Raw genomic sequence first — 5,773 nt, 5'->3', positions numbered from 1 at the left:
TACATACATGATATGTTTTACATGTATGACGTTTTATGATCAGTTGCATGCTATGTGTTTAATCATGTTTCGAATAACTCTAGCATGCTTTTTCCATACTAAAGTTTGATGATTTAAGGGTGGGCATTTGACCAGTAAGTCACGACCAGTATAAAACACTACCCGGACAAGTGGGTAATAAGTTAAGATTGTGATACCCAGGGCGTGTTGGTGACTGATAAGTCACAACCAGTATAAAACACTACCCGGACAAGTGGGTGATCAATCGAGAATGAAGTATCAACCCAGGGCGTGTTTGTGACTAAATGACCCACTCCAGACAGATAATTTATGAGATCTCATTTCTTTCAGTGTTGCATGCTACTTGGTACAAGGTTTACAAGTTGAAATGCATGACGTACAATGTTTTTATACACGAAAACCATGAACTCACTGAGCGTTATAAGTTGACTATAGTATGCATCTCAGGCCCAGGTAGTTCGAGGACGGATAAAGGCAAAGGACATGCTTAGAGTGTTGCTTATTATCATCTCATTTTAGTCTTTTGTCTAAGATGCGCTGTAAAGATCTTTTGTAACTTAACCCCAAGAGAAGGTGGGTTAGAACTTAAGTTAGATTTTGATGATTCAAAGACTTCCGCTGTAATAGTTTAAATGGTTTTGAATTAGCCATTACTTTGGTGTATTTATTAAGGAAATGTTTCAGATTACGTGACATCTCTCTCTTGATGAAAATGTGGGTGTTACACAAACGATCGTTCAGAGCGATCTCTTGTTCGTGCACCTCACCCCCCTTCGATACTTGATCTAGAGAAAGTTGTATTAAGAGGCAATTCCTCCCCCCAATGTGGAATATGTTCTTTTCCATATTGAACAGAGCCCTGACCTACAAACTGGGATCGATGGATCAGGGCAACATCAACATAATGATTATCATGTACGGCCTCTTCTTCAACCTACCGCTGGACTACGCTTTCCTCATCTACAACAAAATCCATGCAACGGTAATCATAAAGTGCAAGCTCAAGGCCGCAGGAAAGCCACTGTCGTCCGTGCTCTTCCCACGATTCCTCGCTCTCTTCATAAGGGATGCGATGAGAAGACACGAACTACCGGCCGATGAACCATTCACCCCACAGTTCATAATGAATGGGCATCGCCCAACAATCTCCAAGGATGGTTACACCACCGAGAGGACAGTCTCTCGCGCTATGCTCAGCGTCATACCATAGACGTCTAAGATTAGGCCGACCTACGAACTCTCTTTGTTGTCCCGTGAACCAAGGGCAGCTACCCCAGAGCACATAGACCCGTCCCCTGAAAATATCGAGGTAGCACAGGAGTCGTCCTCATCGGATGATGAAGATGATGATGATGACACTCCTCGCGCATCCCCTGGCCCTTCAAAAACAATACCCATCCCCACTACCCAAAGGGCAACCACCACCAATACCCCTAGCGATCAAGGCCGAAGGGGTATTAAACAAGGATGACCCAATCCAATCCCACACCCAGCCAGCCATCCAGCGGCCATTCTTCAGGCTTCTTGAGATGAGACAACCGAGGAACCTCACCGTCCATCGCCCTCCTCCCCAATAGAGGAGCGGTGAAGGAATAAGAGCCACTTCGCCTCATGGCCCGCCCCTGCCATTCACACTGCCAAAAGCATGTGTTGCTTCTGGCATTGCTGATCCAAACGATCGTTCAAAGCGATTTCTTGTTTGTGCACCTCACCCCCCCTCGATACTTGAAACCAGAAGCCCGATGGACCAAGTCAGAATGGGATTTTCAGTCTTTACTACATGAAATGGATTATTTGAAATAAACGTTTTGGTGATCTTCACCCTGCATTACATAAAAGGGAATCTCACTAGACATTCATGTCTAACCCTCATTTTGGTGTTTTCAAAATATGTATGTAGGTAATGATTATAAGGGCAAGGGCATTTTGTGAATTACTTCTCTATGTGTTTTGCAATATGAAGATCTTGATTAGACATTTTTGAAGAATAGATGTCAAGTTACAAGAAACATGTACTTTTGGAATTTTTAGTTATGTAATTCATATTAAAGACTCTTGTATTAAGGACCTATGTGGGGGAAAACATGTATTCTATGTATGAAATATGTGTTATATGCAATGTATGGATATGGGGGTGTTACGATTCTGATCATCAAAGTACAAACACACAAATTTTACACTCTTCATTAACCTCATTGTTTTGATGTACCATTATTTTATGAAATAGATTAAAGTCACTGAACATTAACAAAACGACCATCCTCTTCATTAGATTCACCAACATCCTCTTCCTTAGATTTACCACCAAGTTGTTCATTAAATTCACCATCGTTTTCATTTATGGTGATAACCTCCTATTGATCCCTGAAAGTGCCCGTACATCAAGATATATGTGAACAATAACAACAAAGAGTATGAACAACAGATTTGCCAAATGTTTTTCTTTATTGAATTGAAGACTGAATGTGCAGAGCAATCTGCTTACAATGAATGAATACACTTGAATCATTAAGAATAGACTAGAAACCTATCTATATAAAAAAATCATCTAATCTATTAAACAAAGAAACAAATCATATAAACTTAGAAAGATAATCTCTATCGCGAATAATCTGTTTACAAGATAATCATTATCCTCTCATTTAGAGTAAGAGTAACTTTAAACTCAAGGTCTTAAGACTTCGTCTCCAGATTTGACACTTGAAAGCTCTTTGGGTCTTCTCTTGAATAACTCTGAATATCAACTCTTCAAACTTTACACTTGTACGCCTGAGAAGCTTGTTTCCTGAACTCTAAAGTCTTCTAATACAAAATTATGAAGTAAAGCCTAGCAAAGTTACTGATTAGAACATATTTGGTGAATATTACAATTGTCACCTCATTAAAACAAAATAAATATAAACTAAATCAAAACCCAAAAACAAATAAGGCTCTCTCCCCCCTCCTACCATCACTTCTCCGTTACCGACTGCCAGTTGCTTCTCTGACAATACTAAAAAAAACCATAAATTAGGTGTAAATCTAAGAAGATACAACTATTGAATATATTCAAGAATAAAATAATATAAACAAAATACAACTCTTGTTAGCAGAAAAAAATATTCAAGAAACATTCAATTTTCATTTATCATAAGTTCCCCACTTGGGTTTAAGATTGGGAGGAATTGTACTTTTTTCTAATTAGAGGCTTATAATCGAGGGCGAGTTCTTTGAGCCAAATGAGTTGTATTTTGCTAAGATGAGATTGGCCGACCTGATCATATTGAGAAGACCCAATCTAAATGATGAGCTTCTTTATCATAGGAGGCAAAACGGTGAGTACTCATATGTACAGAATTGATGTAGACTACGTGAAACCTTTTTATGAGATGTCTTAAACCAATGAAGAAGATGATTTCCATGAAGTGTAGAGATTGAAGAAAGATGAACAATGGAGGTGTAATGGGAGGACGACATGTCATAAAAGAAGAGAATAGTGTCCGACGATTGGGTATCGAGGGGGGGGGGATTTATGATTGAGGCAGGGTTTAATTAGGATTTATTATTTGTTTTTATTTAATGAATATATATATATATATATATATATATATGCTTAGAGACTTGTAGACTAAAAAATTGTACAAACTATGTAGACTTGAAAGTTTATTATATAAACATAGTAAACAAAGAATCATGAGAATAGATTACACTTGAAGAAAAATGTATAACTAATGAGAAGAAAGTTATCTCTGATCGTAAACTAAAAATGAGAGAAACAATAAAGAAGAAACGAGAGAATATTTGAGACTGATTGTAAAAGTAAAGTGAGAATTATGAGCTGGATATGGCTGGACACAACTTTATATATAAATCTCTTTTTGACAAGTCTACCCCTTCAAGTTTAGAAAAGTTACTCCGCTACCCTTGTACTTTCGTTGGATGTGAGGCGCAATCCTCTTCTTTTGACGAACATCAACACTTTAATAACTTGACATTTCCTACCAAATCTCTTAACATTATAACAAACAAGGACAAAAATCAAGATTGTAAAATAACATCATCTTAACACCCGCCCTCAATCTTGACTTTTAAACAGATGAATCATTATTAATTTTGAGCACAAGTAATTGTGATGAGTTATATTAAAAGCTTTGGTTAAAATATCAGCTGTTTGTTCAAGAGAATAAATCTTTACAACCTACAAATCTTTTCACGAATAAAATGAACATCTATCTCAATGTGCTTAGTGTGCTCGTGTAAAACAGGATTATTTTCTATTTGAATAGCAGATTTAGTATCGCAAAAACGGTCAACAGGAATAAGATCATTTATATTTAGATTAGACAAAATTTTAAGCACCCACATAATTTCACAAGACACTGTTGCCATAGCCTTGTGCTCAGACTCGGCAGAAGAACGTGAAACAGTGTTTTGTTTATTACTTTTCCACGAAATTAAGGAATTCCCTAGAAACAAACAATATCCAGAAATAGAACGACGAGAGGATGAGCACTTACCACAATCAACATCTAAATAAGCTGTAAGGTTAAAGAATTCTAACCTTGTAAAGTTGATTCCTTTTCCAGGTGATAGTTTAAGATATCTGAGAATTCCGAGTGCTAAATTTAAGTGAGACTGTCTAGGAGCATGCATAAACTAACTTAAGCAGTGAACAACAAATGCAATATCAGGTCTAGGGCTAAAAGATAAATTAGCCTACCTATTAACCTTTGATAACCAGTACAGTCAGATAAGAGGGAGTCTTTAGAATTATTTGAACCTGAAATGATCAAATTTAATCCATAGGTGTAGATGAAGGTTTACACCCTAAATAACCAAAGTCATTTAATAATTCTAAGCAGTACTTTCTTTGGGACATACAGAGACCATTAATACATTCAAGAATTTCAATTCCTAAAAAGTATTTTAATTTTCCCAAATCTTTAATTAAAACCTTGTTTTTAAGTACTCCTTAAAATTATTTAGTTCTTTCAAACTATTTCATGTTATTACTATATCATCCACATAAACAAGAAGCACTAAAAAGACAGAATCAACACGTTTTGTAAACAAGGAGTAATCACTTATACTTTGTACAAACCCATTTTCATTTAAACAAGCAGAGAGTTTGGCATACCATTGACGAGGTGCTTGTTTTAAGCGATACAATTTTGGTCATTATAAGCTTCACTACAAATTACACTTACTTGAAGAAAAATGTATAGCTAATGAGATGAAAGCTATTTCTAATCGTAAACTAAAAATGAATGAAACAATAAAGAATAAAAGAGAGAATATTTGAGACTGATTGTAAAAGTAAAGTGAGAATTATGAGCTGGATATGGCTGGAAACAACTTTATATATAAATCTCTTTTTGACAAGTTTGCCCCTTCAAGTTTAGAAAAGTTACTCCGCTACCCTTGTACTTTTGTTGGATGTGAGGTATTAGACCCCATAAGTATTATGCATGAAGTAATGAAGACAAACAAGTGATGAAGAACCAGAAGACCGATGAAAGACTTCAAGGAAAAATGACTAAGTCTGAAGAACAACCAGAGGGTCGATGAACTAACCCGAGATGCGATGGAAAGTGCATCTCCATAACCCCTCTGGGGAATAACACTTGGAGTTTCCTTCACAAGTTCAACTAGAGGCAAGCAATAAAGATATGAAGATGAGGTTGAACTCATATCCCATGGAAGACAGCTGGAGATGACCAATCAACAGCTGGATTCTACAAAGTTTATCTTGTTTTAATGTTTATCCTTGTTT

The sequence above is a fragment of the Cynara cardunculus genome, assembly GCF_001531365.2.
Source record: "Cynara cardunculus var. scolymus isolate 2C chromosome LG 2, CcrdV1, whole genome shotgun sequence".
Classification (NCBI taxonomy): Eukaryota; Viridiplantae; Streptophyta; class Magnoliopsida; order Asterales; family Asteraceae; genus Cynara; species Cynara cardunculus.
This window is presented reverse-complemented; position numbering follows the sequence as displayed.